Consider the following 7823-nt stretch of genomic DNA (forward strand, 5'->3'; position numbering starts at 1 on the left):
GTTGTAATTCCCGTTTGGTCCTGGGAGATCTACTGCTTAGCTTCGATTCTTTCTTCCTCCATTTTTCAAGTCCTCTATGCCTATTTTGTGCACAGCTGGGTAGCACAGGCCTCTCTGTTGCTTTAGCACCCTGCAGGTCCCACAGGTAACTGTATCACACAGTCCCTGCTGGGTCGCACCAGCCTCTCTGGTGCCTCTGCACCTTGCAGTTCAGATGGGTGGGCTGCTGGATCACACCAGTCTCTCTCAGGCTCAGGCTTCCCACTGCTCTTTTGAGCTACTAGACAGCACAGGCTTCTGTGGAGCCCCAGGTCCTGCTGCTGGGGGCTGGGGAGTGCTGCTGCCCCATGGGGCTCAACTCCTGCTCAGCTTTTGTTGTAGTTTGTGGGGATGGGTCTCAGCTGCTGGTCTGTGCTTCTGTTGCCTGGGGATGGATGTCTGCTCTCTAACTTATTTTCTTGAAGGATTTTATATAACAAAACTATTTTCTTATTATGGTATAATAATAAATCTTTCAACTTAAAATCTTCCACCTTTATTCCACTTCAGACTCTATCTTACACATTATTATTGCATTGAATTTTCTTGTTTTCCTAATTGTGTTCCTCATAATTCTTCAATTGTTCCCTATTATCACATTTTAATTACTTACTCAATGCCTTATTAGCCTTGTTACATTTCTAGGATCATATATCCAAATGTTTTAATTACATTCACACCAATTCCTTGAAGCACCTAACTCCCTTGACCCTGCATTATGCCTATCATGCTAAACCCCAATTCTGAATTAATTAAACCAACTATTTTCTTAAATCTTTTCTGATTTGTCCAACTGGCTTCAAGAAAGATACATCAATATTCTGATTAGGTACACTAACTATTCATCATATAAAATTTCAACTGGGCCCCCACTTTCAATTCTTTATTTCCATTTCATAGTAATTATCTCTTTACTGCACTGCAGCAACTACTCTAAGACTTTTCTGTTCTCTTTAAAACCTGCAAAGCTTTCCAATTTTTGTCGAATTTCTAAAATGAGTAGTCTACACACACTTATTTTTATTTTTTTATCTTCTTTTATTGTGAGTTTAAAATATATCAAACTATTAAAAATTTAGGTCATTAAAAAACACCATTTTGAATTACTTTCTCTCGATTCTCATTCTAATCAAATTATCTGTATAGTTCCATATACTTGACACCCCATCTTTCTTAAATATTTTCTTCTAATGATTTCCTAACAATCTCCTCATTTTCTTTTCCTCTATTATTTTCTTTTTGAATATTCTTCTGTCTACTTCATGAACTCCTACACTATATACTTATTTAATGTATCCCCCAAAGTTCTGTTCCTGACACTTTTCCTGCTATTTATTCTATTTTGTCAATTGCATCGATTCCCATAATTTTTTAATAGTATTTTTATTTTTATTTTTTAATTTTATTTTTGTTACATATGTTTCTCCGTTTTTACCCTATTGAACCCTCTTCTCCATCCTCCCCACCCCGTCCCCGGCTTTGTTGTCCATGTCCATTGGTTATGCATACAAGCATATAAGTTCTGTGGTACATCTCTTCCCACCCCTCACCACCCCCTCTTCTGAGGGTTGTCAGTCTGTACCCTACTTCCATGTTTCTGGGTCTACCCTATTCCTCAGACTGTTATATTCATTATATTCCATATATAAGTGAGACCATGTGGTATTCGTCTTTTTCTGCTTGGCTTGTTTCACTTAGGATAATAGTTTCCAGGTCCCTCCATGTCATCTCAAAGGATAAGAGATCTTTCTTTCTTATAGCTGCATAGTACTCCATTGTGTATATGTACCACAGCTTTTTTATCCATTCGTCTACTGATGGACACTTGGGCTGTTTCGAGATTTTAGCTATTGTAAATAGTGCTGCTATGAACATGGGGGCACATATATTCTTTCTGATTGGTGGTTCAGGTTTCTTAGGGTATATTCCTAGAAGTGGGATCACTGGGTCAAATGGAAGTTTAATTTTAATTTTTTGAGGTAACACCATATTGTTTCCATAGTGGCTGCACCAGTTTACATTCCCACCAGCAGTGCATTAGAGTCCCCTTTTCTCCACACCCTTGCCAACACTTGTTTGATGACTTATTGATGGTGGCAATTCTGACAGGTACGAGGTGATACCTCATAGTTATTTTAATTTGCATCTCTGATGATTGAGCATTTCTTCATATGTCTCTTGGCCATTTGTATGTCCTGTTTGGAGAGGTGTCTATTCAGCTCCTCTGCCCATTTTTTAATTGGTTTCTTTGGCTTCCTTTTGTTGAGTTGTATGAGTACTCTATATATTTTGAAAATTAACCCCTTATCTGATGTATCATTGGCAATGATGCTCTCCCATACAGTGGGTTGCCTTTCCATTTTGATGGTTGTATCTTTTGCTGTGAAGAAGCTTTTTAGTTTGAAATAGTCCCATGTATTCATTTTTTCCTTTGTTTCTGTTACTTAGGAGATGTAACAGTGAAAATTCTGCTGCATAGGATGTCTGAAATTTTGATGCGTACATTTTCTTCTAGAATTGTTATGGATTCATGGGTCACATTTAAGTCTTTTATCCATTTTGACTTTATTTTTGTGTATGGCGTAAGTTGATGGTCTAGTTTTATTTTTTGCATGTAGCTGTCCAATTTTTCCAACACCATTTATTAAAGAGGCTGTCTTTACTCCACTGTATGCTCTTGCCTCCTTTGTCAAATATTAATTGAGCATATTGTCTTGAGTCCATTTCTGGGTTCTCTATTCTGTTCCACTGTTCTATATGCCTGTTCTTGTGCCAGTACCAAGCTGGTTTGATTACAGTCGCTTTGTAGTATAACCTGATATCTGGTATTGTGATCCCACCTACTTTGTCCTTCTTTTCAAAATTGCTGTGGCTATTCTGGGTCTTTTTTGGTTCCATATCAACTTTTAAAGTATTTGTTCTAGTTCTGTGAAATATGTCATTGGTATTTTGATCGGGATTGCATTGTATCTGTAGATTGCTTTGGGTAATATGGACATTTTAATGTTGTTAATTCTTCCAATCCATGAACAAGGATTTTTTTATATCTTCCTCTTTTTTATATCTTCCTCTATTTCTTTTTTCAATGTCCTATAGTTTTCTGCAAATAGGTACTTTACTTCTTTGATTAAGTTTATTACTAGGTATCTTAATTTTTTTGCCATGATGGCAAATGAGATTGTTGTTTCAGTTTCTCTTTCTGTTTTTTTTTTTTTACTTTTATTTATTTTTATTAATTAATTTTTGTTACAGATGTTTCTCCTTTTTACCCCACTAATTCCCCCCTTCCCCTCCCTCCCTGCCCTGTCCCCAGCTTTATGAGTTCATCATTGGTGTATAAGAATGCCGTCGATTGCTTGATGTTAATTTTGTATCCTGCTACTTTGCCAAATTAATTTATTAAGTCTAGTAGATTTTTGATGGAGTCTTTAGGATTTTCTATGTATTGTGAAAGCTCTAATTTTCTTCTGAAGTGCAGTACTAAATTTATATTTGCTTAATTAGCATTTATTAATGCCCCAGATGTATCTCAAACCTAACACGTATAAACCACATCCCCTCATCAAACTTCCCATTTTTCTAGTCCTGTATTTCTAAGGGCCTTTATTTTTCTAGGCACTTAAAATCAAAACCTCAGCATTAATTTTTACTCTTCTATATTTCTGATAATCCCCTATATTTAAGCATGAATGAAATCTTGTGACTTCTACCTCTACAATATATTTTTGTCATATATTACCCCTTTTTCAAGTAAACCTAAGTATTTACTATACTAGCTCAGTCCTCATTATCTCAAGTTTTGACTATTATAACTTCTTAGCTAGTATTCCTGACTTCACTTAATCACTCTGCTCTCATAAATCACAGCTGTAATCATAATTTCCCTATTCGAAGACTTTTTGTTGCCTTCCACTACTGACAAAAAAAGTCAGGCCCATAAATTTGACATGTGAAGCCCTCTGTTGTCTTTCCTCATTCTATTTTTTTAGTCTTTTCTATCACTTGTTTGACCCCACAAACATTAAGAAAATTTAGTCATGGGCTTTTGTCTGACCTGATCACACCTCTTCTCCACACTTCAACCCTAACCTCTGAGTCCCAGACTTACTAAACCTTCATTCATTAATTCATTCAGTAACCAAATAAAATAAAAGAGGAAAAGTAGTCCTTATCTTCAAAGATTTTAAAGATTAATGAAAGACATAAATAGATTATTATATAATATAGTAACTGCTATAAAAGGGATATGAGGAAAGAAAGACACAGCAGAAGGAAATCTGCATGGGTGATCTGAAGGTGGCTTTACCCATAAGCAAACACTTGAGCAGGGGTACAGAGTTGGCCTATTTCTCACCTCTACACATCAAAATCACTTTATTTCCACCTATATTGTAACACAGATTGCAGTCATCTTTGTATTATTCATTCTTCCATTTCCTGATTCAACTATCTTTATTCTCTATTATATGTCAGAATGTTCTGTAAGAATTAAACATGAATAAAACAGGTAAAGCACTCCTACTTTTGTGGAGTTTTTGTTCTAGTATAGAGAGGAAAAAAAAAAGTAAATTATATGACATAAAAGTGTCATAAATGTTACAAAAAATAAACACATATAGACAACTAAAGAGCACTGGGGTGGGGTAGTGTATAATAATTTATTATCAAAATGTGACTTTTTGTAGATGTATCAAAAAGCACATGTTAGTAAGGCCTGGGACATAAAGGTGATTTTATTTGGTAATATCTTGGTAAGGTCTGAAGAAAACCTAATGTACATTTATAATTCTTTTTTTTTTAATCAAGTAATTTTGCTTCTATCTATTTATTTTATGAGGATTTTTTTTTTAATCTTTAACTGAGGATATTTTTTTTATTTATCTTTGGATAAGGAGGGAGGGAACGAGAGAGAGAGAGAGAGAGAGGGAGAGAGAGAGAGAGAGAGAGGTGAAGGAGACACATCTACTAGTTGCTTCCCGCATGACCTCGACCCGAGCCAGGGACCTAAGAGCAACCACAGTAAGTGCCCCTGACCTGAATCAAACTTGCAACTTTTTGGTTGTGGGCTGATGTCCTAACTGCTCAGCCAAACCAACCAGGGATCTATTTATTTTTTAATACTGAAATTATTATTTTTTAATTACAGATATCTCTTCTTTTTTCCCCTTTGACATCCACCTCCTCAGTCCCCCCACTCCACCCCAACTTTCACTGTATTATTGTCTCTGTCCATTGGTTATACATACATGCATATGTTATTTTGTTTATCTCTTCCCATTCTCCACCCACTCTCCTTCCTTTTGAAATTTGTCAGTCTATTTCCCTACTTCCATGTCTCTGGATTTAATTTGCTCATCAGCTCATTTTGTTCATTATATTCCACAAATTAGTTATATCATGTGATATTTGTCATTCTCTGATTGGCTTATTCACTTAGCATTATACTCTCCAGTTCCCTCTAGGTCCTCTCAAGGGTAAGAGATCTTTTTTTTTTTTTTCTTTTTTTTTGGTACAGCTGCATATTACTCCATTGTGTAAATGTACCACAGCTTTTTTTATCCATTCATCTACTGATGGACACTTGGGCTGTTTCCAGAATTTAGCTATTGTAAATAGTGCTGCTATGAACATAGAGGTGCATATATTCTTTTTGATTGGTGTTCTGGGCTTCCTAGGATATACTCCTAGAAGTGGAATTACTGAATCAAATGGCATTTCAATTTTAAATTTTTTTGTTTTTGTTTTTATCCTCACCCGAGGATATTTTTGCATTTTCCTTCAGATAGAGCAGGAGGGAGAGTAGGAGGAAGAGAGAGAGAAATATCAGTGTGAGAGAGACACATTGACTGGTTGCCACCTACACGACTCCAACCAAGGCCAGGGACAAACTGCAACCGAGATACATGCCCTTAGCAGAAACCAAACCCAGGACTCTCTGGTTCATAGTCCGGCACCGGGCTCAATTTTGAATTTTAGAGGGAAACACCATATTGTTTCCCATAGTGGTTGCACTGATCTGCATTCCCACCAGCAGTGTACTAGAGTCCCCTTTCCTCCACATCCTCACCAGCACTTGTACTTTGATGATTTGTTGATGGCCACTATTCTGGCAGGTGGGAGGTGATAACTCATTGTGGTTTTAATTTGAACCTCTCTGATGATTAGTGATTTTGAGCATTTTTTCATATGTCTCTTGGCCATTTGTATGTTCTGTTTGGAGAAGTGTCTCCTCAGGCCCTCTGCCTGTTTTTGATTGGATTGTTTGTCTTCCTGTTGTTGAGTTCTATGAGTACTCTATATATTTTGGAAATTAACCCCTTATCCAATGTATCATTGGCAAATATGTTCTCCCAGAGTGGGTTCTCTTTTCATTTTGATGCTGGTTTCTTTTGCTGTGCAGAAGCTTTTTAGTTTAATGTAGTTCCATTTATTAATTTTTCCTTTGTTTTTCTTGCCCTAGGTAATGAATCATTGAAAATTCTACTACATGTAATGTCTAAGATTTTGCTGCCTAGATTTTCTTCTAGGATTGTTATAGATTCACAAGTCACAATTAAGTCTTTGATCCATTTTTAGTTTATTCCTGTGTATGGTGTAAGTTGGTGGTCTAGGTTCATTTTTTGGCATGTACCTGTCTAATTTTCCCAGCACCATTTGTTGAAGAGATTGTCTTTACTCCATTGTATGCTCTTGTCTCCTTTGTGAAATATTAACTGAGCATAATGTCTTGGGTCAATTTTTTGGGTTTTTTGTTCTGTTCCATTTATTTATATGCCTGTTTTTGTGCCAGTACCAGGCTGTTTGATTACAGTGGCTTTGTAGGATAACCTGATAGCTGGTATTGTGATCCCTCCTACCTTGCTCTTCTTTTTCAGGATTGCTGTGGCTATCAGGGGTCTTCCTTATTCCACATAAACTTTTGGAGTATTTGTTCTAGATATGTGAAGTATATTGTTGTTATTTTCATAGGGATTACATTTAATCTCTAGATTGTTTTGTATAGTATGGACATTTTAATGATTTTAATTCTTCCAATCCATGAACAAGGTATATGCTTGCACATTTTTACATCTTCCTCTCTTTCTTTTTTCAAAGTCCGATAGTTTTCTGAGAACAGGTCTTTTACCTCCTTGGTTACATTTATTCCTAGGTATCTTAATTTTTTGTTGCAATGGTAAATTGGATTGTTTTTGTAGTTTCTTTTCTGTGTGTTCATTATCGTTATATAAAAATGTCAACAGTTTCTAGATATTGATTTTGTATCCTGCTTATTTGCCAAATTAATTTATTAAATCTAGTAGTTTTTGGTAGAGTCTTCAGGGTTTTCTATGTAATATTATGTTATCTGCGAATAAGGAGTGGCATGAATTATACAAAGTAATGAAAAGCAAAGGTCTGAATCCAAGACAACTCTATCCAGCAAGGATATGATTCAAACTGGAAGATAAAATAAAGACTTCTACAGACAAAAAAAAAAAAGGGCTAAAGAAATTTATCACCAAACCAACACTGCAAGAAATGCTAAAGGGACTATTGGGAAAAAAAGAAGAAACAGAGAGAGAGAGAGAGAGAGAGAGAGAGAGGAACACAAGCATAAAGAATAAAAATGGCAATAAATAAGTACATATCAATGAAATCCTTAAATGTAAATGGATTAAATGCTCCCATCAAAAGACACAGAGTAGCCCTGGCCGGTTTGGCTCAGCGGTTGGAGCGTCCGCCTGCGGTCCGGAGAGACCCGGGTTCGGTTCCCGCTAAGGGCACGTACCTCGGTTGCAGTTTGT

The sequence above is a fragment of the Molossus molossus genome, unplaced genomic scaffold, assembly GCF_014108415.1.
Source record: "Molossus molossus isolate mMolMol1 unplaced genomic scaffold, mMolMol1.p scaffold_m16_p_2, whole genome shotgun sequence".
Classification (NCBI taxonomy): Eukaryota; Metazoa; Chordata; class Mammalia; order Chiroptera; family Molossidae; genus Molossus; species Molossus molossus.